Here is a 27,778-nt window from a genome sequence, read left to right as displayed (position 1 = left end):
TCCATGTTGGTAGGTCTGTTGTTTTATTGTTACTCTGACAGGTGCAGTATGTATTCTATTATTTTATCCTGCAAAGCAATTCTATACTCCCTATTAGCCTCTTTAAGTAATAATAAGTTAGTCTAAAATGTTTAGTCATTTTGGAGCAATGGAATGACTCGTTTGGACTTTAATGGCATTTGGATCAAATGGTCTTTGTGAGAACACTTCAATTTTGTCTAAGTGTACACCATTTAAACTAAACTATCATTTTCAGCAATCCAGTTTCCTTTTGGAAAACAGCAATCTTGTTATAAGTCCTACACTCCCTTCCCAGGCACAAAAATATAGTTCTCAATTTGATACAAAGAATCATAGTGTGAAAGCTGAGATCAGAGATTCTGACCCAGCAGGACAGGGTGATGGGGTGCCCCAGGGAGTTGATAGATGAGCTCATTGATATTTTCAGCACATCAAGGGACAGGTTGATGGGATAGTGACAACACATCTCAAGGTGTCACAGTGATCTTGCCAACTACATCACACACAGAACCGGAAGAAACTTCGAGAGGTCATTAAGTCCAGTTCCCTGCACTCATGGAAGGGCCAAGCACTTCTAGACTGTCTCGGACAGGTGCATTTTCACTGTAAGTTACATGTTCTAGAAGCAGAAAATGCAAAACATCTTGAGTTAATACGATGCAATGGCAGTGAAGGCCGTTATTTCTCACTGTAAAACTTAAGCTCTCATAAGGGCCACTGGAGTCGAATGCAGTCTCTCTTTTAATATTAATAGACTTTGGAATTAGGCTCCTACCCAGTTTCTAGTATTTAACCATAAATATATAGAAGATGTATTTGTGGCTAATATAACATTTGTTAAGTTTCTCTATGTATGAAAGTTGATCTTAAAAACAGAAATGTGATAATAAGAGAAAAATGAAGAGTAAATACGTACCTTAGTGGTCTTGTCTGCCACCTTTTCATCTGAAGGATTACGATTACGGTGCCTGGAAGAGATAAAAGAAATTTTTCCCACTATTACTCATCTCACGCACTCTCTTCTAATTAACTACATTCCCAACAGTCTTAGAATTATCCAGGTTTAACCTCTGAAATGAATTTTTCTTGCAACTTAATGGAAGTGATAGTCTGCCACCAGTGCTGCACCAAGATTGGGCTCCATCTTGGACACCACAGATTTTAGAACAATCTGTTTCAAAACTAAAATTAGATTGTAGGGCAAAATGACAAGTTTTTACATCTTCGTGTGTCAACAAAGGTAATAAATCTGTCAGTTTCTGCCAGCAGCAATCTCAGCAAGCATAGGCTACAGGTAGACTATTAGAGAAAAACTATATTTTTGGTGTATTACTACTATCTTATGACACAAAAATAGAGACCCAATTATCTAGTAAATATATTCACATATCTTCACTTCTCCATTTTCACTGAAAAATTTTGGCAACATTTAGAGAATGGTAACATCAATATCTGAGGCTGAAACACGAGCTGTACCTCTCAAAAGGAGGAAAGGAAATGTTTTGAGGTGTGCAATATCACCATTCTTCAAAGATCTTGCCAAAATATTTCTGCAAAGAGAGGTAATTCAGGATCTGATATTCCTAATGTAGGAAACCAGAAGAAATAAAAGGAAACAGTTGAGGCCACCTTTATACTCCGTAAATTAGCTTTTACTGTATGTGCTTTGCATTTAAATGTAAAAACCACAACAAATAATGGACAAACGAAGGAGGATTTTAAAAGTAAATAAAACAGGTTTGTTCACCAAGGTTTTGGCCTCCCCGTGAAGTCAACAATGTCTTGCTCTGTTCTTTCTGTAGGACTGAAGCCTATGACAACAAACGCCACAGCCTGAAACTAACTGGCAATCCCTTGACTGACTACTGCAATTTATCAACTAGTGAAGGTGTAATCCACACATCTTCTGGATGTGCTTCACTGTCACATGTAGTGGCACTTAGACCACTTCCAGAAAGAGCGAATGAGTGTCCTCTACTGCCGTAGTGGAGAGCCAACTGGCTGTAGACAGAGCCTCATACACTAAGCTCGAGAGGCCCCAGGTTCAGTTTTGCCTGTTGGCATTACAAGGGGGGGCTCATCTTGGGTTTCAACTGGGTCTCTGAAGCTCAGGACATGCTTCCTTGGCTAGGGGAAGTGTCACCCACATGCCTTCTGGGTGTGGTGTACTCAGACTATTTAGCGAGAAAGAATGAATATACAGCCTTAGCTGGAGCCAGCTGGCTTTTAGCTCAAGTTGTAGAGGCTCATGCAATAAGCTCCAGAGATCCCGAGTTCAGTTCTGCCCATCAGTGTTGCAAAGGCACAGAGGAGCAGCAGAAAAAGTTAAAACTGGATACGTTTCTGCTTATTTTTTGTAATTAATTAGACACATCATTGGACCTGTTAAGGTAAAGTGCTCCCAAGACTGATATTCTGATAGCCATATTGAGTCAAATGAAAATAAGCAGAGAGGCCTCAATTCCTCAATCAGATCTGACAAAATGGACCTCAGGATCAGTCAACGTGGCATTCCACTGCGCTGGGAGATCCTACTGTAGATTTCGGCCCTTATTTTGTCTTACAACTTCTTAAAGATTCTTGTTTCACCAATTCGTTTTCATTCCAATTTACTGGCAAAACAAACTTTAGTTCTCTTGGGTGGTACAAAAGATGCTTACTTCTGTTCGGAAGGTCGGATATGGGAAGCTGTGGCCTTCAGGCGGGCAATGTTAATCTTCTCGGAAAGCTCTTCCACGGTCTCGATGTCCACAGGCTCATCATTCTCACCATACTCACAGTCATTCTGAAATAGTTAATTTTTTTTAAAAAGGGAACATGAAATCCGTGCTTGCGCTCAGACCAAACATCTTTCACTCCAGACTCAAGATTGTTTCCTAATGTTTCATTGCAATCTATGGCACCAGCTCATCCTTCAGTCAACAGGTAAATATACTAGGCCGGTGATTTATGACAGACTCTTAACCATAAGAATCCCATTCAGGACTCCTCCCCCACTAAATCTTCACATTGGATTGGAGCTATCAGGAATATCTCCTTCTACCATTTATGCTTTCATTATAAATTACACAAAGCTTTTAAGAGGTGGAATCCTCCAGCTTGAATTTTCAAATGGGCTACAACTACATTATTGTTAGCAATTCTCTGGATTTCTGCCACTAACAATGATCTGATTCCAATTAAAATGACCCCATTAGTTTGAAGATTGTTGTAAATACCAAAGATTACTATAAATGGGAGAGATTAGAAACACCGTTTGTTTACTTGTGAATTTAGCCTCAGAGTCCAGTTTTAGTTTTATTGATGGTCTACTACTGTTTATCTCTCTCATGCTACTAGCATGTTATCACCAATCTTGTACACTGCTGAAGAAGCAGCTTATGCCCATGATCTTCTCCATGCGAGGTAAACAGAGGCAGTAAAAATGAAGCTGAATTGTCACTAAGCAGAAACATTAAGAAAATAAACAGGGTAGACTCCCACTATGTTTGGTAGTTGCTCCTGGATGTACTTGAAGACCCTCCAAAATAAATATTAACATAGAGAAGAAGAAAAAAATATAGTACATTAAATATATACACACACACACACACACACACACACACACACACACAATTAAAATGTACTTTGTCAGAAAACTCAATTTTTAAAAAATCTATTGAAAAATTCAAATGGACAGAATCCCCTTAAAATGCGCAATAAAGGACACAGAAATCTGGTGCTTTCGGACACAGAGAAGTTCACTACAGAAGGACTGTGGAAGTAAATGCACTGCAGGGTCACCCTTCATTGTCCAAGAAGAGACTGCTCACAATATTGGTAAAAATTCTAAAAGGACCTAAATGTCTAAGTTGTTTAAAAGTCCGATTGAAAAATCAATTAGGTGCCCCTGAAAATGTTTTCCTACAGCTGTTTATTAAAGACAATTCCTATGGATAATGCAATTTTAAAAAATACTCCCAAAAATATGATCATTTCCAAATTCCCTCAGTGACCAAAAAATACCCAAGACCACTAGTGTACTGCAGAGATCAAAGTCTTTAGCCCAATTGCTTACAGGGCTGAAACAGTGAAGTAATACAGGGCAGCCATGGAATTAGTGGCATACATAAAAAAACTTAAACTCACACAATTTGCAAAACAGTATTTATTTTTTGTATTTATGATCAATAGTCTATTTATGTTTTAATGTTCTATCCTTTATTTAGATAAACTATTTTCAGGCCTTCATTTTCTAAACTGTATTTCACTAAAGTACCCTAAACTATCCTTATTCACTCTCTCTTCCTGCTCTTCTCTTCTGTCTCTTCCCTTCTGTATGTCCTTTCCTTCTTTATGCTGAGCTGCTTCCTCTCTTCTGTGAATTGTATAGTAATCTGAAACCAATGCAGAAATTTAATCACAAAAAATAGCAATGCATAGATGGAGTAAAAGTAATGTGTACTTATCACATCAGAAAAGTGAGGCCTGTAAGAACATAAGAACAGCCACACTGGGTCACACCAAAGGACCATCTAGCCCAGTATCCTGTCTCCTGACAGTGGCTAGATGCCCCAGAGGGAGTGAACAGAGTCAGGTAATCATCAAGTGATCCCTCTCTTGTCATCTGTTTCCAGCCCCTGACAAACAGAGACTAGGGACACCATTCCTACCCATTCTGGCTAATAAGTATTGATGGACCTAACCTCCATGAATTTATTTAGTTGTTTTTTGAACCCTGTTAAAGTCCTGGTCTTCACAACATCCTCTAACAAGGAGTTCCATAGGTTGACTATGTACAGCGTGAAGAATAACTTCCTTTTGTTTGTTTTACTGGTTCTTACTTTTTACTGAACCACTGTCGCGAGAATCACAGGTCCGATGATAAATACCCAAGGGGGAAAGGACAGAACCAGGTGGACAGTTTTATCAAATAAAAAATATTTGACAATGGTGAATTTATAGTATTTATTCTAAGATTTTTAATAGACCATGTTAATAATGGATTTACAGTATTTATTATATTTATTCTATGATTTCTAGTAAAACATGTCAGAGATATAAGGATGGGAATGGCAAGGGGAATAGTCTCTAATCTTAAAATATCCAGCTGCAGTAATAAAATAACAGTGATAACTACAAACTCTTATGTACTACCCACAAACAACTACAACACTAAGCTTATACAACAAGAAAAAAATCAAATCATACATACCAGCTTACACAGCACACGGAACATTTCACAGATATCGGTTCGGTTGTGAAGGCCTTGGTTACGCCCGAGAGTTGGGGGAGGTGGCTGGTCGGTTTATCAGGCCAGCAGTGCTTTGAAGTATACGAGAAGGCACACGCACGGTGGTACGTGTGTTGCGAAGACCTCCTAGAGCGAACTGTGCAACAGGTATTTATCCCCAAATCTGCACATCGCTTTCCTGCGCTTGCATACTACCATATATGGCCTAATGGTCACCAAGTGGGGGGGGGGGGGGGGTCTGTGTCCCAGGGGTTGGGCCGAAACTGTGCAGGTTTCATGCGACCAGGTAAGCCCCACAGTTCTCACGCCAAGGTGACGGGTGGGAGAGTCTGAGGCTATTTTCCCCTTTTCACACCTTTCCTTTTTTCTAAAGGCAATAGTATGCAGGAAGGGTGCGTCCGGTTTCTCTCAAGGAGTACTGCAGCCCACTATAACAAGAGCGGTCTGGCCAAACTTTTTTACTAGGGGTGCAGTTTCTTTTCTCTAACACTACCATAACTTGCTATATATTATTTGCTTCATAGTCAAAATATGCAGCTCTTTAAAGCTGTTTTATAAAGTTCATATCTGATGGGTGGAAAGGAAAATTAAAATCCCAAGATACTGACAATTAGGCATGGATGAAACTCAACTATGCATTCATCAGCATTCTTGAATTGCAGCACAAAGCAATCACCATAAAAACATCATAATTTATTACTTACACTATTCACCAATGTTTGCAATGCAGTACTTCCAACTGTCAATCATAACATTTATGAGGAGGAGTCCTGTGGCACCTTAAAGACTAATACATTTATTTGTGCATAAGCTTTCGTGGGTGAAAACATTTTGTCAAATGCATCAAAGCAGCCTGCCCCTCCCCGTGCTACTGCCTCAGAGGCAGCAGTGGGGGGAGGGGGAAAGGGCATGCGGCTCCATCGGAGCCAGTATACATGAGGAGCCAGCTTAAAAGCTGATACAGAGGCGGCAGCATGGAGGGGGGGAGGACGGGAGAGGGGTCCTGTGTGTAATCGTCAAGGTTAACCAACAAGCCCAAGCTCATTGGTTAACCATTACACTGTCAAGTCCCCACAATGAACCTTGTGCCTCACTGTACTCTCATGCAGAGGCACAAAGGACAGGGTATAGACATTTCTTCAGTTCCTCACAATTTAAGATGAGGACTGCAAAAAGCAGGGTTGGGTAAACCGTGGAACCTACTTTTGATGATGTAATTGCAAAGAACCAGATCTTGTTAGGTACGTAACTGTTCTTTCTCTAATATGTTTGTGTTTAGTGTCCCTCTATAAACGATTGACAGGCAGTATCCATTCTGGATAGTGGGTAGAAGCATCATCATCAGTATCAGTCAAACAATAACAGAGCAAGGCTCTAGAACCGTCCACAGGATATAGCTGCTTTTCTCTCCCAACACTTAGTGTTATTTCAAGAATACCACAGGCGGATTTGATTGGTTGGATTTAAGCATAATTGTGAGACTATGTTATGGTGGATCTTGGGATGTGGCCTTAGGACCACCTCATTCCTATGAAAATATTCACAAGGATGTCTGGCCATAAGGGCCTGGAGCTTACTGACATTCTGGGAGGCAACAGGCCAGGAAAGCCATCATAATCATCTAAAGTGGAGTTTCAAACAATCAGAGGTTCCATACATTTCAAAAGGAAGATGCTGATTCCGAGGAGGGGTCAGGTCACTAACAGGTTGGAAATAAAATCCTGTTTAGTCAGTTAACCGCTTAAACCTTAGGGTTAACCAATTAAACTGAATGGGGGCGAGGAGGGGGGAAGGGAGGGAGGGGAACCTGCTCTGGCCTGGCTGAAGTAGCCTCCAGCCTCTGGGGTTTCTGCCAGATCTCTGGCCCCCAACATGTGGGACTGCCTCCGGCCCACTCAGCCCCAGCTGCAAGCCCCATACAGGGGCTGCTGGCTCCCACTCCAACTTGCAGCGTGGAGGGCTCAGCGGGGCTGGAGCAGTCGTCTGTGGACAGAGGGCTGCTGTTGGGCACTGGTTAACCATTACTCAGTAAGCATCACTCGATAAGGTTAGCCGGTTACCCGCTAACATTCCTATAGGAAAGCATACAGGAAACCCTTGAGTAGGGTGGATTCGGTTAGATATGAAAAGGAAGAGTCTTAAGTGAAATCTAGCAAGCACACCAATATATGGTATAGTAGTCCCAGATGTGTTCACACAGTTGGTATATTTGAGTTTAGGTGCTTTATCATCAACTGACAAGACCTGTCCTCTGGCGGTAGGCTCTTATCAACCAGGAGTTCTAGAAACTGTATCTTCTGCAATAATGTTAGATGATTTTTTGTAATTCACACTTCTCAGCTAAGACTAGAATTTCTGATGTTCTCATAAGGAGCTCTTGGAATGACCTGTTAGCCAGTGCCAGTATTGGGGACAACTTCATCAGCCAACAATGAATGAAGTAGAATGCTGGTGTAGCTCAACTCCCTGGTCAGGTTCTTCCTGGTGTTCCCCCTTGTTTAGCACAAGTGATCTGACCAGAGAAGCTGATGGGGAAAATGATCTGTTTCTTAAATGAGAGACTAGCTTCTAGCAGCATGAGATTACAGCCCCATTAAGCCCAACATGTGGCCACAGTGACATGCCTTAGCGTGATAGCTGGCTAGCATGATATTGACTAGCCCAACGTTGTTGCAGAAAGGACTGTGGTGGGATTGTGTAGGGAGGGTTGGCAGGCCTCTCTGACACACAAATTACAGACCATAGAGAAGAGTGATTTCTGCTAAGATGGAGAGAACATATTCCTCCTCTCCATCACCGGGGCATAAGACCTCTAGTGGCACCACTGAAATTTATAGAAGTGCTGGTCCATGCCTCAGGCTACGTCTACAGTGCAGGCTTTCTGCACAAGAACAGCTGTTCTTGCACAACAACTTGCAGCGCGTCTACACTGCACACATGTTCTTGAGCAAGTAAATTTATAGTAAAGTATCAGAACAGAGGGCTTCTTGCGCAAGAGTTATCCCTCTCCCCATGAGGAATAAGCCCTCTTGCGCAAGAAGGCTGTGTGGACAAGCAACAGGGGTTTCTTGTGCAAGAAACTTGTATGGCTAAAATGGCCATCAGAGGTTTCTTGCTCAAGAGAGTGTCCAAAACAGTTCTTGCGCAAGAAGCCTGCAGTGAAGACATAACCCCAGTGTTGAAGACAGTTCGGTCTCTTCTTCTAGAGACAATGATGCAGAGGAGTTCAATACCAGATCCAAGGTCTGTGCTGGAGAAGTCTTCCTCTGCACCAAAGTTTGTTCCATATCACCAGCTTGTGTGCATGTCTTAGAGGTTTTGTCTCCAAAGCCTTACATGGTCTGTCCTTGTGTGACGGGACAGAGTTCCGACTGGATTCATTGCCCCTGTGTTGGGCACAGCCCATTTTTGTTACTAACTTCAGTATCAGCTTTAGTGCCATGTGATGCCAGTGGAATTTCAGGGTTAATGCTGTATCTTCTTATATCTCCATCTTCTCTCTAATAATTTTTGGGGTAGCTTGACTGCTGTACAGCTTAAAGTCAATTTGTCCTCTGTCGGAACTCTGCAGCCTGTCTGTGTAGGATCAGAAGAGACCTTCACAGATCACGCCAGAAAATGACGTTTCAAACGTGAGTTACATGATTTACACGTTCTTGCAGAGAAAAATGGGATACTGAACATCTACTCAGTAAAATGAACTCTCCTAAACAGAGGAGTCATTTGCTTTGTCCACCTTTCAAGGAATTAGTTCAATACAAGATGGACAGGACATAAGAATGCAAGTTTCAAATCAGCCATGTTGAGGATTTCTTTTGGAGGGGTGTACAGGAACAAAGGCAATATCTGACTATCAGTATTCAGTCCAGACAAGTTAAGGAAGTTCAAGATGGTTGTATACCAGTAGATCAGAAGAATTCTAAAGATGTTTTAAGAAATGTTGAGTGATTTAGCCAAAGTGAAGAACTAAGGGGTCAGAATCACCAGGTTCCACTTTGCTACCACGGATAGAAAGAAAGAACTGAGACAAGGACGCAGTCACCCTATGCTTTATATGTGCTTATATAGGCAAACAAGGCAGACAGCACGTGCATAGTCCTGGCAGACACTGCTATTCAAAAGACACAGATCTAGCACGAGGTACACATGTGTTCCCATGCTGGGAATCACCCACACACATTCTTGAGGAACTTTCATTTCCTCTATGTCTACATGGCCACCTCTCCCATGAATTCTAGCCAGAAGACTATTTTCTCCATGACCATCCCCTGAGATTCATAACAGCAGGAACAATAATTAGCCAAAAGATGTAGAAATGGCAAAAGAGACAATCAGGATAATCTCAGACGTGCAAGAAAAGAAGGCAGAAAAACATCTCCTCCTTGTCTCTTTCACCAAACCTCCTATGGTTTTTCAAAAGGGGAATCATGCTGCTGGGATCTATAGCCTTCCTCAGATGGTGATGTGAAAGAAGCTCTAGCATTCCCCTATGAACTACTCCTGAGCACGCTCCTTCCTGCAAAACATGAAATGCATGGTGTGACATTCAGGAGGGAAGACTGGATCTCTGAAAAGCAAGCATGTATAAAGATATGGAGGAGCAAGACATTTGCTGAAGGAAGTGGGGAACTGTCAATTGCAGTGGTCCAGATGCAAGTTTAGACATACAAGATGAGACAGCAGAGGGAAAGCACCAACTCTTTCTCATTCTTCCCCACCCGGCATACTTCTTGTGGTTTGCAGCAGTAGGGTCCCCCACTGTTGAACTACAGGTGAACTGAAGAACAAGTTACTCACCCTGTGTAGTAACGGTGGTTCTTCAAGATGTGCCCCATGGGTGCTCCACTCTAGGTGTCGGGTCCATCCCGGCGCCGCTGGTCGGAAGATTTCAGAGCCATCTTTGGCCGGTCTGCGCATGCCCCCTGCAGTGCGCGGCTTTCGCGCCTTTGATCACGAGCGCAGACCGGCCCCCCCGCCAGTTCCTCTCACCGCTCGGTCCCTGAAAAGATAAATCAAAGGGAGAGACCCGGAGCGGGAAGGAGGGCGGGTTGTGGAGCACCCACGGGGCACATCTCGAAGAACCACCGTTACTACACAGGGTGAGTAACTTGTTCTTCTTCGAGTGGCCCCGTGGGTGCTCCACTCTAGGTGACTGTATAGCAGTAACCGGAACACCAGCGCTCTGGGTCAATTAATTATTGCCTGTAAAAGACAGGACTGCGGAAGCCACCGCATGGTCTGACGCCCATCGTTGCACTATAGCATAGTGTCTCATAAAAGAAGTACTTGAAGCCCACATAGCGGCTCTACAAATATCCGCTAGGAGAACTCCCCTGGAAAAGGCCGTAAAGGTTGCTACTGCCCTAGTTGAATGTGCCCGTGGATTAGAGGGCAACGGTCTGTTACGAATAGAGTAACACCTGGTTATGCAGAGGGAGATAAGCTTAGCTATGCGTTGAGTTGAAAGTGCCTGCCCTTTGGATCGCTGCGCTGTTGATACCAAAAGTGTTCGGCGCCACTGTCTGGTTCTGTCTATGTAGAAGGCAAGGGCACGTCTGATCCAGTGTATGAAGCTTAGCCTCCTTATTTGAGGCATGCGGCTTTGGATAAAAAGAAGGAAGTACAATCGGTTCGTTGATGTGAAACGACGAGGAGATCTTAGGAGTGAACGCCGGGTGCAATCGTAGCGTCACTGCTTCTTTTGAAAACAATGTGAATGGGGGAGTCGACATCATCGCTCCTAACTCACTGACGTAATTGCAAGCAGGAAAGCAGTCTTCATAGTTAGCATCTGCAGTGCTACGGATGCCAGTGGTTCAAAGGGGGGAAACATAAGTGTTTCGAGTACTAAGTCCAAATTCCACGACGGTGGAGGAGGTCTCCGAGGTGGACTTATATTATTTAGACCCTTGAAGAATCGCTTGGTGGTCGGGTGTGAAAACAATGAGAACCCCTGTATCGGAGAATGGAAAGCACTGATGGCCGATAGATGAACACGAAGGGATGCCAACGAGAGTTTTGAAGTCCGCAAGTGAAGCATGTACTCGAGGACCTGGTGTAAAGGAGCGGACAGCGGTTGGATGCTGTTTTGAAGGCACCAAGACGAATATCTGCGCCATTTAGCAAGGTAAGTACGTATTGTTGAATCTTTTCTACTATGAATCAGAATGGACTTGACCTGCTGTGAGCAAAGGTTCTCATCTTGTTCGAGCCAGTCAGGAGCCACGCTGTCAGATGTAACATCTCTAGCTTGGGATGTAGAAGAGAACCCCGTTCTTGAGAGAGAAGGTTCTGGTGTAAAGGCAGAGGCCACGGAGGCCGTAGAGACATCCTGTGCAAGAACGGATACCAAGCTTGTCTGGGCCAGGCCGGTGCTATCAGTATCACCATTGCTGCCTCCGTTCTGATCTTCTCCAGTGTTCTGGGAATGAGAACTATTGGAGGAAACGCGTACAGTAGTGATTTTTTCCAGTTGGTTAGTAGTGCATCGCCTAGGGATCCCTTGCCGATCCCTGCTCTGGAACAGAAAAGGCGACACTTCTTGTTGGAAGCCGTTGCAAACAGATCTACCAGGGGCGTGCCCCATCTGTTGAAGACGTCCTGAATCACATCCTGCCTTATCTCCCATTCGTGGTCGACGGGAAAGCATCTGCTTAGGGAGTCAGCAATGACATTGGCTATGCCAGGTAAGTAGGATGCTGCTATGATGATATTGTTCCTTATGCACCAGTTCCAACACCATACCGCTTCTGTGCATAGGGAATGTGACCTTGCTCCGCCTTATCTGTTTAGGTAATACATCGCTGCCATGTTGTCCGTAAGCACTCTGACTGTCTTGCCTTTCAGGTGAGGGAGGAAGTGTTTGCATGCCAGGAATATTGCACGCAACTCCAGTATGTTGATATGTAGACGCCTCTTGGCAGGAGACCAGCGACCTTGTATGCGTTCGTCGCCCATGTGCGCACCCCATCCGATGAGGGAGGCGTCCAACGTCAGCTGTACCGATGGAATCGGTCTGTGGAAAGGCATTCCCACCAAAATGTTTGATGCCTTGGTCCACCAGCGCAGAGACACGTGAACGTGGAGCGGAGGAGAAACTTGTTTGTGAATGTCGTGTCTTCCCGGAGCATACACAGTTGACAGCCAGTGTTGCAGGTTTCTGAGGTGGAGGCGTGCATGAGGAACGACAAACGTGGCTGCAGCCATGTGGCCCAGGAGACGCAGACAGGTATGTACTGAGACTACTGGGCCCTTGCCGAGTAGACTGACCAAGTCCTTTATTGCCTGGAATCTGTCCTTCGGTAAATAGGCTCTTGCCAGCCTTGAGTCGAGAAATGCCCCTATGAATTGTATGTTCTGCGTTGGAGTGAGGGTCGATTTCGACTCGTTTACAATCAGTCCAAGAGAGTCGAACACTCCTCTGACCGTTGTGACCATGAGGAATGTTTCTTCCTGAGACGTACCTTTTATCAAACAGTCATCCAGATAAGGGAATATGATGACTCGCAGTCGCCGGAGGTGCGCAGCAACGACGGCGAGGGTCTTTGAAAATACCCGTGGAACAGAAGCCAGTCCGAATGGGAGGACACGATATTGGAAATGCTTGTCCTTTATGACGAAACGCAGGAATCGTCTGTGTGCAGGATGTATTGCTATATGAAAATACGCATCCTGTAGGTCGAGGGCCGCGAACCAATCCTTGTTGTCCAGAGCTGGAATGATCGTAGTGAGCGTCACCATTTTGAATCGCTATTTTCGAAGGTAGTGATTCAACTGACGCAGATCCAGAATAGGTCTCCATCCCCCCGTTTTCTTTTGCATTAGGAAATAACGTGAATAGAAGCCCTCTGGGACCTTCTCTATCGCTCCGATGGATACTAGGCGATAAGCCTCTTGTTGCAGAAGATCCTCGTGAGATGGGTCCCTGAAAAGGGACGGGGATGGTGGGGTGGTAGGAGGGAGGGATGTGAGTGGGATGGTGAGACCGGATCTTATCACCTCCAATACCCATTTGTCTGACGTTACAGCAACCCATTGATGGTAATAGGGTTGCAGTCTGTGATGAAAAATGGGCTTGGCATCTCTGGCAACGACTGGAGTGTTCAGCACACCCTCGACATGGAAGTCAAACCTGCTGTTTGGGCGCCCCGGCATTGTTCACTCTAGTCAGGTGAGGACGTCTGCGCTGTGGCCTCTGCTTAGAATGACCTTTATCATAAGGACGGTTTTGTTGTCTCCGGAATTGATAGTCATAACGTTTTTGGAACGGAAAATATAGTCTGCGGCGGAAAATTGGGATGTACATTCCGAGAGTACATAAGGTTGTTCGCAAGTCCTTCCCTGTATGGAGTACGTCATCCGTATTTTCTGCGAAGAGCTTAATCCTATCAAATGGGAGATCCTCCACCTTGAATTGTAGCTCTCCGGGTACTGCGGCCGTTGTTAGCCATGAGGCCCTTCGCATGGATACTGCCGTAGCTACTGTTCGCGCCGCTGTGTCAGCCATGTCACTGGCAATCTGCAGACCTGCTCTGGCACACGCATAGCTCTCTTGAATTATCTCACGGAGGAGAACCCTATCAGCCTCGGAGATTCGTTGTGCAATTTCTGTCAATCTTGCAATGTTATCGAAGTTATGATTGGACAAGAGCGCTGCATAATTAGCGATACGCAGGAGACGCGTGGATGAAGAATACACCTTCCGTCCAAAGATGTCTAGCTTTTTTGCATCCTTGTCAGCTGCTGAATTTCTGACCTGTGGGCTCTTTGCTCTCTGCAAGGCTGCGTCCACCACCAGTGAATTGGGCTGGGGATGAGTGAACAGGAACTCTGCCCCTTTGGCTGCTATGAAATATCTTCTCAGCCCTTTTACACGATGGGGTAACTGAAGCCGGCGTGTTCCAGATCTCTGAAGCCGACTCTAGAATTGCCTCGTCTAGCGGTAAGGTCGCTCTGGACTGATGCCTAAGGTGCAAGTTCTTCCACAACTTATGTTGTTTCGCCTGCACGTCCATTAGTTGAACTTCCTGCGACTGTGCCACCCTCTTGAATAGGTCTTGGAATTCACGGGCATCGTCCGGTGGTGAAGGATCCGCCACGAAAACTGCGTCATCTGGGGAGGATGATTGGACATCCCCAGGGGAAACTGCAGGTGTGTGCTCGCCTGTATCTGAAATTTGACCCTCCTCCGGATCAGAAAAGACTGATACTGAGGGGGCCGTGGGAAGGGGCGGCTTCGGTGACTGAGGTCTTTGATATTCTGGAGCATTTGGTGAAGATCGTCTATGATAAGGCTGATGGCAACAGCAAGAGTGGGAATGGGAGTGTGATCTGCCCTTCCTTATAGGGGCATGATAACTCCTGTGAGCATGATAATCATAGTCAGGAGATGATCTCCTTGATGCATATCTGCTGCCATTCCTACTCCGATATGATCTGGGAGGAGAGTAGATCGGCGAGCGAGAGCTATGTGGAGACACACATCTATAGGAGTAATTCGAGCAGGAGCGTCTATGAGCATTGCTATATGCAGAGGAATAAGCCCCCCTGTCTGAGTGACATGCAGGTGGGGAAGGCTCAGGCAAGAAGTACGGTGAAGGCGACCTGGAATGGTTTCTAGGTGCTGATTTCCTTGCTGTCTTAGTAGGAACAGCTGCCCGGGACTGCAGAGCAGCTGTCAGGTCTCCTGCTGGGTTGCCATGGTTACGCTCAGCACACACCGGCTGAGAATGTCTTGGAGGCAGAGAGGTTGATTGTAATCTCGGTGCCGAGGGGTGGGAGGACTGAGCAGCTCTCCGCCCCAAGTGAATGATCTCCCCCTGCAAGGAGCGAGTGCTCTCACACGGCACCGGGGGTGCTCCAGGGGAATTGCTCTCTTGCGGTGCCGTCTGCCCTGTCGGCACCGTGTCTACGGCGCGGTGAGCCGTGGTCTCCTGGTGCCGCTGTCTCTTCTCTGGAGCACTCCTGTGCAGGGGTCGGGGATGCCTTTTTCAGTGGTGCAGACTCCGGTGCCGCTCCTGACTCGTCCCACTTCTGCGGGGACAGTTCCTTGTCAGGCGGCATCGTTGGTGGCATTAGTGGCATGGCCAGCTTATCCCCCGAAGGGATTCTGGTCCGTGCATGCTCCCTATAAGTAGGGGAAGCTGCTGCAGGAGCCGAAACTGTGCGCGGCTTTGATGATTCTGCCACAGACCGGGTAAGTGATTTAGATGCCGGTCGAATGCCCACTGTTGCTGCCTCCGACTTGTCCTGACTCACCCGCGGCAGGGGGACGGCGGGGAGAGAGCGGGCAGGAGAAGCCTTTTTCTTTTTTGTTTTAGGCACTCCTGGGGATGGCACCCTTCTCTTCGGAGCAGTTATTTGCTCCTGTGAAGTTTGTACAGGCTGAAGAGCCTTGTCGCAGAGAAGAAGCTTGAGCCGGAGATCCCTGTTCCTGCACGCCCGCGGGGTTAATTTCAAGCAATGAGCGCATTTTGGGGGTACATGGGACTCCCCCAAACAATTGACACAGACTGTGTGACCGTCTGAGGCTGGCATAGCCTCTTTGCACTGGGAACACCATTTGAATCCAGGTGTCCCAGGCAAGATTAAATTGACTAGACAAACTGCCGCACTGGCAGAAATTGACTAGAACGTCTTTTTTTTTTTTTTTTCCAAAACTAACTAACTAATTAACAGTAAACAAACTACTGAACAAAGACTAACTATTTTACAATTCTTCCTGACAGGATTTGCTCTGTGTCTGAGGAGATCACAAAGCTCCGCCAGCAACCTAGGACGGTTGAGAGGAACTGGCAGGGGGGCCGGTCTGCGCTCGTGATCAAAGGCGCGAAAGCCGCGCGCTGCCGGGGGCATGCGCAGACCGGCTGAAGATGGCTCTGAAATCTTCCGACCAGCGGCGCCGGGATGGAACCGACACCTAGAGTGGAGCAACCACGGGGCCACTCGAAGAAGAACTAGAGGTTATTTGCTCTGCCAGGAGGGGAGGACTGGACGCAGGCTTTGCATGCAGGCATTTTCCTGATCACTTCTTTAGTTCAATAGTAAGGAAGCAACCCAAAAAGACACTCATGAGATTTTTGGGTCTCTTTCTGAGGGAAGGTCTACACTACCAGTTAAGTTGATCTAACTTATGTCACTCAGGGATATAAAAAAGCCCTTCAAGCGATCCATGTTTCATGCTAGTCACACTGGAGTAATGTTGGCGGGAGAGAATCTCCCACAGACATAATTTCAGTTTCTTGCTGAAATTGAGTAATTATGTTGATGGGAGAACACTCTCCCATTGGCAAAGTGCTTCTTCATCAGATGTGCAACAGTGGCGTAGCTGCACCATATTTTAGAATTGGTCCCAGATCTAACAAATCTGGAAGCAGAGAATACTTTTTTTGCAAGTTTTTTGGGAAAAAGACCACCACAAAATAAGGCATACATTTAAAACTCAGCTGCAACCTCAATTATGGAGTGATGGAAGTCACATCACAATAAAACAGTAAAAAGACCACGGAGAATGATTTAGCAAAACTGTATCACAATGAAGCTAAATATCTGATTGACAGCTTTTTTTTTTTAAACTCCTCAAACTTCCTCCCAAAACCCCCAAATTAAAAACAAAAACAAACAAAACACTCACTCCTCCATATACCTACTTCATGTATCAGTACATATCAGAAGGAAAATGTCAAGGTTTGGTTTTAAGGCTATTTTAATATATATGCAAGTAATTTGAATGAAAGCTGAAAACAAAAGCTTCGTACAATAAACTAAACTTGGGAGGCAAAATGAGAAAGGACAAAAAAATTAAAACACTAATGAATCTGTATAGTTTAGGTGACAGAGCAAATAACCAATCTAGGCAACATGTGTCAAATGGAACACCCATTAGGTTTAGCAATTAGGAAAATCCTCTATTCTTAACTGAGGAGACTATTGGCAAATCAGCAAAATCAACACGTTCCAGTGCAAAACAGCAGTACAAAAGACCAACAGGACAATAAGCTATATCAACACCTATAATGGATGCTGTTACTCTATATAATGCATTTCTAAGACCTTCTCGGGAACATTATAATGGAATATGGAGCACTACTTCACAGGGAGAGTATTTGGTTTAGGATCATATAAAACAAAAGAACAGTAATACTGGGTCAGACCAAATGTTCATCTAAACTAGTAACATGTCTTCTGATAGTGGCCAATGCCTGATGTCACAGAGGGAGTAAACAGAACAGGTAATCATCAAGTGATCCCTCCCATGTTACTCATTCCCAGCTTCTGACAAACAGAGGCCAGAAACTCCGGGCTAATAAGCAGTGATGGACCTAACCTTCATGAATTTATCCAGCTCTTTTTTGAACCCTGTAAAGTTCTTTCACAACATCCTCTGGCAAGGAGTTCCACAGGTTGACTGTGCATTGTATGAAGTACCACCTCCTTTTGTTTGTTTGAAACCTGCTACCTATTAATTTCATTTGGTTATTCCTACTTCTTATGCTATGTGAACAAGTAAATAACTTTTCCTTATTCACTTTCTCCACACCAGTCAAGATTTTATAAACATCTATTATAGCCCTCTCCTTAGTCTCCTCTTTTCTAAAATGAAAAGTCTTAATCTTTTTAATCTCTCTTCATATGGCAGCCATTCCAACCCCCTAATTATTTTTGTTGCCCTTTTCTAAAATTTTTCCAATGCCAACATAATCTCTTTTGAGGTGAGGCAATGAATTAATACAAAGGTAATAAAATATTCTCAGTCTTAATATCTATCCACTTTTAATTATTCCTAACATTCTATTTGCATTTTTTGACCGTTGCTGCTGTACTTTTGTTTCCAGAGAATTATCCATAATGACACCAAGATCTCTCTCTCCCCCTCTCGGGGTCATAGCTAATTTAGTCCTCATTGTTTTGTAAATATAGTGGGGATTATGTTTTTCAATATGCATTATTTTGCACTTATCAAATTAAAATTCATTTGCTACTTTGTTGCCCAGTCACCTAGTTTGGTGAGATGCTTTGAAGCTCTTTACCGTCTAGCCATGAAACTGATCAAAATGGACTGTGAATTTGGTAGAGCAATGTTGGTACCAGAGCTGTGCCAATTCATCTCAGTCCTTATATGTGAAACAGATATCACTGTTTCAGATCCTATGAATTTCTCAAAAAGAAGAAATGCTATGAACAGTGACAAGTTGCATCAGGAGTGTGCATAGCTAAAATGAAACCAAAAATATTCTCACTTGAGACCAATATCCAGATTTTCTGAAGTAACAAAAGATCAGTGCATTAACTAACAGTGAGCATTCTAGGTTTTCACTGTGCCTGGACACATGAATAGTATATTAAACCATTTAAGTCTTTCAAAAAATCAGAGACATTTAATTTTAAAAAGTGTTAGAGGCTCACCAATTTTTCCACATCCACTTCCTCTTCACTCCGGAAATCTGAAGCTCCATCCAACATCTCATTAGCAGAATCATCAGTTTTTTCATCTTCATCATCTTCCTCCTCCTCTTCTACATCATCCATGGTAATATCAACAGTAGGAGTATAACCATTTTTGTGGTGTTTGGGTTCTTGTGCTCTCTGCTCTCGGGTCAAGAAATAACCTTTAGCAGATTTCTCAACTTTATTCCCTCTCTCAGTATTACTTTTGTTGTCTAAACCAGTTGTCTTACTAGACATTGTGTTCCAAGAACTATTGGTATGAACTGAGCTGTCCGTAGCCTTTTCACTTGCTTTCTGAAAACCAGTGATGCCTTGTTCTTGGTTAGGAATTTTAAGTTTTTTCTGGATATCTACATTTCCTTTACACTCATCTGTACTTCCCACATGCACCTCTCCTGAATTACTGCCATGCTCCTTGGTATAAATGATCTCCGATTTATTTTCCTGTTCTTCCATTCTGTTCTCGGTCTCTGTAGAATTCTCACATTCCTTCCTTTTGACCTCTAACTGTGCAATGCTCTCCTGGAGCTCTTTTTGGTTCTCAAGTGATTGAGTCCCTTCTTGTTGTGCATAAATCTCTTTCTTCTCCTGTGGATTCTGTGACTGTTTATCATTCACCTTCTCTTTCCCTTTTTTCTGTAGTTGTGCATTTCCCTCCTGTTCAATATCTGGACACTCTGCTTGTACAGGGCTTGAATGCTCCTCCACATGGCTTTTTAACAGTGCAGTCTCTTCCTGCTCCCTGGAACTCTCTCGATATGCAGTATTTGCAGGAGCAACTATGGCTGGATCTAGTAATTCTGAAATAGTCCCTGAATTATCTGAAACATTCTCCAATACTTTTTCAGAATGTACAGAGTCCTCTTTCTTTTCAGCGATCACTTTGTTTTTATCACCGATGGGCTTCTCACTGATGTACGAGTGGTCTGATGATAGAACATCTGCAGAAACATCATGCTGAAAGTTGGTAATGTCATCAGAGTAATCCTCCAGAATCTCTGAATCCTTCTCAGCCATCTCTGAGGCAGTGGAGTTTCTGTCAGATATGGCTGCATCAGCTGCAGACTCATCACTACTATTTGACTGATTTGCTGGCAACTCGTTTTCCTCTTGTTTGCTATCTGACACTGTGACCTCTGACTCCATGACCTCCACATCTTCTGAAGGTGAAGCCCTCTCATGTTCTTGCTGCTTAGCAGGAACAGACTTATCCTTTTGGCTTGCATCCTGGGAATCTTTCTTTATCTGGAGGGATGCAACATGGTGAAGAATAGAGTTTGGGACCGACTTCTGTCCTGGCAGTTGAAGCAAGGCAAAACTTCCAGACTGAAGGGGTACGAGACCGGCAGCATTAGGTGCTTGACCACCTGAGCTATACGTTATCTTAGATTCAGAGCCTGTCTGACCTGCAATGCTGTTTGCTCCTGGAGGAGAGATCCTCAAAGTCAAGGTGCCTGCTTGCGACACAAAACTGGGTACTGATGGTAGGATGGATGATGCTTGAGTGACCAAATTAACTGTAGGTGCAGACCTGGATCCAACCGTTTGTACTGCTGGGTTTTTGACAGGGGAAACCGAAGTAACGGAAGTGGAAGAGGGAGGTGGTACAGGTATCTCAAGAGGCTTAGAAGGCCCAGGCAATCGGATTCCTACAACAGAGCCTATGAGAGAGAGAAAATACTTAATCTCTTATTTCCTAAAATCATTCCTAATTCTAGTACGTGATGTTACAAAAAGTTAAACAGACAACCTTCTTCCAAGAATTATGATTAGGTACATCATCACAAAATCTCAATATAATACCTATTGCTGCATAAAAAGTATGATACTGTAAGATATCTACAAAGGGCTCTCTTCTAAATTTTGTTAGTTATTGCACAAGTTTCATCAATGTGCTGAAAAAGTTATTAGACGTAATCAGAAAAAGTTTTGATAAAAACCAATTCAAAATAAACTTACTTTCTTTGCAAATTTTGTCAGAAAATGTCAAAACTGAAATTCTAAATATGTCGTTTCATTTTGGAACACTATCTTTTTAAAATTTGTACACTCTCTCATCTTCAAAACGTAAACAAATGTAATTTTTCCCCAGAAAAAGAAAATGAACAGTTCTGAAATTGGTTTAAAAAACAAATGAAATTAAAAAAAAAAAAAGATTAATCTGGAAAGCCAAATTTTACTAAAAAGGAGCTGGTCAGATTTTCACTCACCAAAGCAATCTGATATCCTTAAAACAACACTGAGGCTACGTCTAGACTACATGGCTCTGTTGACTGAGCCATGTAAAATAGTTTATTCAGCGTAGTCAAAGCAGCAGGGATTTAAATAATCCCCCCTTCATTAAAATAAAAATGGCCGCCACGCTGTACCGACGATAAGGAAGTCTTTGCCGACCGCACCGCATCTAGACTGCAACGCTGTGCCGGATCAGCTGATCGTCGGCACAACATAGCGGCCATTTTTATTTTAATGAAGCAGGGATTATTTAAATCCCTGCTTCTTTGACTATGCCGTCGACGGAGCCATGAAGTCTAGACGTAGCCTGGGATAGTACATTCACCCTTGTGAATGCCAGATATAAAAATCACTACCTACCACACAAAATTCCTACATTTGGGGTAAAGAAAGTACTGAAATCTTTAATTTAAGACAAGTACTATTTCATCCTATATCACATCACATCACGTCTGAATGATTACACTTTACTCTCCCAACTGACACAAGGAAGACACATTGTGGACATTTTTTTCTTGGCAGCGTGAGTGTCACAGAACACAAATAGTCCTGCAATCCTCTATTAATCCTGTGCATTTACTTTTACTTTCATTTTCAACTGCCACAAAGAAAAGCTCATCTGCTATAAGATTTGCCTGAACAATATACAAAAAAATCAGAAAAGAATGGCCAACACCTTTGGTACATAGATTACGGAACATTACGGGCTGAATGTTGGATTGGGTGCCAGCTGCTCGGAGCTGATGCAGTGGAACAAGCTGGATGATCTGTCCGTTGGGATGTGTAAATAGGTTTACTCCACCAGGGCTTCTGAGAGGCTGCAGGATCATCGTATGTCCTTGAGCAAGTTGCACATTGTGGAGAGGTCGTAAAGCAGGAGAGCCTTGATGCACTGGAATCAGCAGTAATCGAGATCCCACACGCTTCTCTGTTCCAGAAGACAGACCCTGGGGGCTTGCAGTTGTAGTCTGAGAAGTGCCATCTTCTGAAAAGTTAGTAAGAAATGTGATTCATAATACTCCTTAGATACACAATTTGCCTTTTTTTGTTACAAGTAAAACCGAGATGTTTTCAGACAGAAGTGTCATTTTCATCTAACAATATCCCTCTAAAAGCTACTGTATAACATGTAATTTCAACATCTTCCATTTATCCACAAACATATATAGCATGGACCAGGGCAATATGATCTTCTTCACTTTGCCAATTATCTCCTCAATCACATGAAACAATATAGAATGAGGGAGTAATTATCTGCCTATTTCTTGGCCTTTGGTATGCTCATTGGCAGTCTTGATATAATCAGATACAACCGCTTTACTGACAGTTTTGTGATATGACATTTATCGGGTAGGAAACGGACTGAAGCCACCAATTCGTTTCATATTACCCCAGTGAACAAACACATGGCTACATTTTCTGTTTACTAACAGCTGACAGGAGTTCAAAACAGAAACTTAAGAGGTGAAGGCTCCATACCCCATTATGGATCTGCTGAGCTGCCTTGTCCCACTATTCTCTCTCTGATAGTCTGCAACTGTATAGTTCTTATACCAATTCTGATGAAACCAGTGTTTCCAGCAACAATTAGCCAGTAGTGCTTGTGCCTTATCTGGTCTTGGATTCAGTGAAGGACTTGTATTAACTCCAGAGAGTATAACAGGAATAGAACCAACAGATGAGGTTGGAGTGGTCGCCATGGAAGTGACTGCAGTTGTTGTCACCACAACTGGAGATGAGGAGGTGGTAGGAACTGGATGATTAGTGGCTGGTGTAGTTACTACAGAGTTAGGGAATGATATGGTTGCTACTGGTGTAGCCATTCCAGTTGCTTTTGTTATGTTCACAGTAGCTGTAGGGGTAATGGGTGAGACAGCAGAACAGGCACTGGCTTCAGATGTTCCAGGAGCACCTGCAATGGCAATGCCAGGGGGAGAGTGGGTAGATTCATTAGCTCTTGTATGGCCAGTAGTGGTCGCAGTAGATGATATCACAGTGGTAACACTTTCTAACGTAACTAGAGAGGTGGTGGCAGCTGCAGTGACAGGAGGTGAGACAGTGCAGTAAACTGGAGATGGCCTTGAGGGAACCACTGGAGTGACGACCATTATTGGTGTAGGCCTGACATTGAACTTCTGTGGCCCTGTCAGGGGCTGGGGTGTGCTAACTCCAGGAATCTTCTGCTGCAGAGCTCCAACTTTACTCATCACAAACTGTGTGAAAACACCACCAGATGAGGGTAGAGCAGCTGCAAATAAAAACTTGCAGGTCAAAATCTCAACAGGTTCCTTCTTTGCCCTGTTTGAGGTGCTCCACTAGTCAATTTAGCAAAAAATTAAGGCCCCGCTGTTGTTAAAGAGCACCCTGTATATAAACGGAAACATTTAAAAACATGGCCATTCACTTTATTGTAGTCATGAACAGGCTTTACATTATTCAAAATTTATGTTTTAGTGAAGATTTACAATTTTCTGCTGCATTTCTTCCTATCCATGCAAAAGAATCAGGCTCTATGACATTATGATCTTTACTGTGACACAATTTCAACACATGAAAAAAGGAACAGAGTGAAATAATAGGCTCATAAGGGATTTTTCTAATTCTTAAATTCTTCCCATACAAACTTCTCTGTGATGTCTTCCTCCTTTCACTGCTTCTTGAGTCTACATCACCTTACCTCTGAATTCACTTGTTATGCCAGCCACTTAATTCTAAATTGGGGGGGTAGGGTTTGTCACACCCTTCATATTGCAATCACTACCCTTCTAGCTGAAGACTGGATGGGACTCCCCTTTGACACTCAGACTCATAGACTTTAAGGTCAGAAGGGACCATTATGATCATCTAGTCTGACCCCCTGCACAGTGCAGGCCACAGAATCTCACCCACCCCTCTTAGAATAATCCTCTCACCTATATCTCCGATATTGAAGCCTTCAAATACTTTGAAGGTCCCAAGATGCAGAGAGTCCTCCAGCTGTGATCTGCGCCCCATGCTACAGAGGAAGGCGAAAAACCTCCAGGGTCTCTGCCAATCTACCCTGGAGGAAAATTCCTTCCCGACCCCAAATATGGCGATCAGCTAAACCCTGAGCATGTGGGCAAGACCCACCAGGCAGACACCCAGAAATTCTCTATAGTAACTCCTATCATCCCTCCATTGACATATTTCCCACTAAAAATGAATGGTCAATTAGTTACCAAGATCATATTCTCTCATCAACCCATCCCCTTATCACAGAATCATAGAACTGGAAGAGATCTCAGAAGGTCATCAAGTCCAGCCCCCTGCTCTAGGCAGGACCAATCCCATCTAAATCAACCCGGCCAGGGCTTTGTCAAGCCGAGACTTAAACACCTCTAGTGATGGAGACTCCACTACTTCCCTAGGTAACCCATTCCAGTGCTTCACCACCCTCCTAGTGAAATAGTTTTTCCTAATATCCAACCTGGACCTCTCCCACCACAACTTGAGACCATTGCTCCTTGTTCTGCCATCTGTCACTACTGAGAACAGCCTTTCTCCATCCTCTTTGGAACCTCCCTTCAAGAAGTTGAAGGCTGCTATCAAATTCCCCCTCACTCTTCGCTTCTGCAGACTAAACAGACCCAACTCCCTCAGCCTCTCCTCATAAGTCATAAGCTCCAGCCCCCTAATCATTTTGGTTGCCCTCCGCTGGACCCTCTCCAATGCGTCCACATCTTTTTTGTAGTGGGGGGTCCAGAACTGGACACAATACTCCAGATGTGGCCTTACCAATGCCAAATAAAGGGGAATAATGACATCTCTTGATCTGCTGGCAATGCTCCTCTTAATGCAACCTAATATGCCATTAGCCTTCTTGGCTACAAGGGCACACTGTTGACTCATATCCAGCTTCTCATCCACTGTAACCCCCAGGTCCTTTTCTGCTGAACTACTACTTAAGTGGTTGGTCCCCAGCTTGTAACTATGCTTGGGATTCTTCCGTCCCAAGTGCAGGACTCTACACTTGTCCTTGTTGAACCTCATCAGATTTCTTGCGGCCCAATCCTCCAATTTGTCTAAGTCACTCTGGACCGTATCTCTGCCCTCCAGCGTATCTACCTCTCCCCCTAGCTTAGTGTCATCCGCAAACTTGCTGAGGGTGCACTCCATCCCCTCATCCAGGTCATTAATAAAGATATTGAACAAAACCGGTCCTAGAACCGAAACTTGGGGTACTCCGCTAGAAACTGACCGCCATCCTGACATCGAGCCATTGATCACTACCCGCTGGGCCCGGCCTTCTAGCCATCTTTCTATCCATCTTACCGTCCATTTATCCAATCCACATTCCCTTAACTTGCTGGCACGGATATTGTGGGAGACCGTATCAAAAGCCGTGCTAAAGTCAAGGTATATAACATCCACTGACTTTCCCATGTCCACCAATCCAGTTACCTCATCATAGAAGCTAATCAGATTGGTCAGGCACGACTTGCCCTTTGTGAATCCATGCTGACTATTCCTAATCACTTTCCTCTCATCCAAGTGTCTCAAAATGGATTCCTTAAGGATCCCTTCCATGATTTTTCCAGGAACCGAGGTAAGACTGACCGGCCTATAGTTCCCTGGATCGTCCTTCTTCCCTTTTTTGAAGATGGGCACTACATTTGCCTTTTTCCAATCATCCGGGATTTCTCCCGATCTCCACGACTTTTCAAAAATAATAGCCAAAGGCTCCTCAATGACAGTTGCCAACTCCCTCAGCACCCTCGGATGCATTAAGTCCGGACCCATGGATTTGTGTACGTTTAGCTTTTCTAAATAGTTCCTAACCTGTTCTTTACCCACCACGGGCTGTCCATCTTCATCCCATCTTCTATCACTTAGCTCAGAAGTCCAGGAGCCGACCTTGTCCGTGAATATAGAGGCAAAGAAAGCATTGAGTACTTCAGCTTTCCCTACATCATCTGTCACTAGGTTACCTCCTTTATCTATTAGGGGCTGCACACCCTCTCTGATCACCTTTTTGTTAACATGCCTGTAGAAACCTTTCTTGTTATCCTTTACATCCTTAGCCAGTCGCAATTCCATTTGCGCTTTTGCCTTCCTGATAATCCCCCGGCATTCCTGAGCTGTACATTTAAACTCCTCCCTGGTTATTTGTCCAAGTTTCCACTTTTTGTATGCTTCCTTTTTGTGCTTAAGTTCACCAAGGATTTCCCCTGTAAGCCAATCCGGTCTCCTACCATGTTTGCCTCTCTTGCTACGCATCGGGATGGTTTCTTTCTGTGCCTTCAATAAGGCTTCTTTAAAATACTGCCAGCTGTCCTGGACTCCTTTCCCCTTCATGTTAGCATCCCAGGGGATTCTGCCCATCAGATCACTGAGGGAGTCAAAATCTGCTTTTTGGAAGTTCAAGGTGTGTATCATACTACTCTCTTTCCTTCCTTTGGTCAGGATCCTGAAATCTACCATCTCATGATCACTGCTTCCCAGGTTGTCACCCACCTCCAGTTCCCCTATTAGTTCCTCCCTGTTTGTGAGCAGAAAGTCAAGCTGTGCACGGCCCCTGGTTGGATCCTTCAGCACTTGTGTCAAGAAGTTATCCCCAACATTCTCCAAAAACTTCCTGGATTGCCTGTGTACTGCCGTATTAGTTTCCCAACAGATGTCAGGGTGATTAAAGTCCCCAACGAGAACCAGGGCCTGTGATCTGGCAGCTTTGCTCAGTTGTCCAAAGAAAGCCTCATCTACCTCATCCACCTGATCCGGTGGCCTGTAGCAGACACCAACCACAACATCACTGCTATTGTTTGCTCCTTTAAACTTAACCCATAGACTCTCAACAGGTTTTTCTCCCTCTTTATACTGGAGTTCAGAGCAATCGTAGTGCTCTTACATATAGTGCAACTCCTCCTCCTTTTCTCCCCTGCCTGTTCTTCCTGAACAGTCTATACCCTTCCATGACAGCGCTCCAGTCATGCGAGTCATCCCACCAAGTCTCTGTTATCCCAATTAAGTCATATTTCTTGGACTGGGCCAGGGTCTCCAGTTCTTCCTGTTTGTTGCCCAGGCTTCTTGCATTAGTGTACAAACACTTCAGGTAACCAGCTGATTGCCCTATCTTCTCCATTTGAAACAGGGATCCTCCTTTCTTGTTCCCTCCTCTCTGCATTTCTTCCCAGTATCCGACTTTCCCTCTCCCCTCAGGGTTTTGGTCGCCGTCCCCTGACGAACCTAGTTTAAAGCCCTCCTCACTAGGTTTGCAAGCCTTCCCACGAAGATGCTCCTTCCTCTTTTCGTTAGGTGGATCCCATCTCTTCCTAACAATCCTTGTGCCCGGAACAGAGTCCCATGGTCGAAGAAACCAAAGCCCTCTCTGCGACATCACCTGCAACCACGCATTTACGTCCTCAATTCGACGATCCCTGCCCAGTCCTTTCCCTTCAACAGGGAAGATGGACGAGAACACCACTTGCGCTCCGAATTCTTGGATCCTTCTTCCCAGCGCTATATAATCCACAGTAACACGCTCAAGGTCATTCTTCGCTGTATCATTAGTTCCTACATGGAGAAGCAGGAAGGGGTAGCGATCCGAAGGTTTGATCAGCTTGCTAAGCCTCTCAGTGACATCCCGAATGCCTTGCAGTAGATGGTGTTCCCTTCTGGTTTCTTCCTTGTGAGGTCCCTTCCAGAGCTTTCAGCACTGCAGAGCCTGTGGAGAGAGCTTGAAAGCGATTGCTTACCTCTATAGCATCGGGGGATTCCCGTGCTGGCCTTTTTCCCCTTCTAGAAGTTACATGCTGCCATTTCTCTTTTTGGTCACTTACTGCCTTCTCTGGCTCCTCTGCCTACCATGCTTGAAGGATTAATTGC

General features: G+C 44.4%; 1 protein-coding gene and 1 long non-coding RNA gene across 3 annotated transcripts in view; one reads left to right on the top strand and one right to left on the bottom strand.

Annotated features, from left to right (window-relative positions):
* LOC102450239 (MAX gene-associated protein-like) overlaps positions 1–27,778 on the bottom strand; it is a 212,947-nt gene that overhangs the window by 34,588 nt on the left and 150,581 nt on the right. The window contains exons 18-19 of one of the 2 annotated variants that reach the window (XR_012903448.1): positions 21,640–21,920; positions 20,224–20,361 (exon numbers count right to left, since the gene is read on the bottom strand). The exons of the other annotated variant lie outside the window; for it this stretch is intronic. The gene's annotated coding sequence lies outside the window, so the exon portion shown is untranslated. Of the gene's footprint in view, positions 1–20,223; positions 20,362–21,639; positions 21,921–27,778 lie in introns of those variants that run through there. 2 annotated transcript variants of the gene reach the window in all.
* The window catches only part of LOC142829132 (uncharacterized), a 217,553-nt gene that overhangs the window by 130,685 nt on the left and 59,090 nt on the right, over positions 1–27,778 (top strand). The gene's annotated exons all lie outside the window — the stretch shown is intronic.

Source organism: Pelodiscus sinensis, chromosome 4 (assembly GCF_049634645.1).
Source record: "Pelodiscus sinensis isolate JC-2024 chromosome 4, ASM4963464v1, whole genome shotgun sequence".
Classification (NCBI taxonomy): Eukaryota; Metazoa; Chordata; order Testudines; family Trionychidae; genus Pelodiscus; species Pelodiscus sinensis.
The sequence above is the reverse complement of the archived record's forward strand: the minus strand, read 5'-3'. Positions and strand labels throughout refer to the sequence as shown.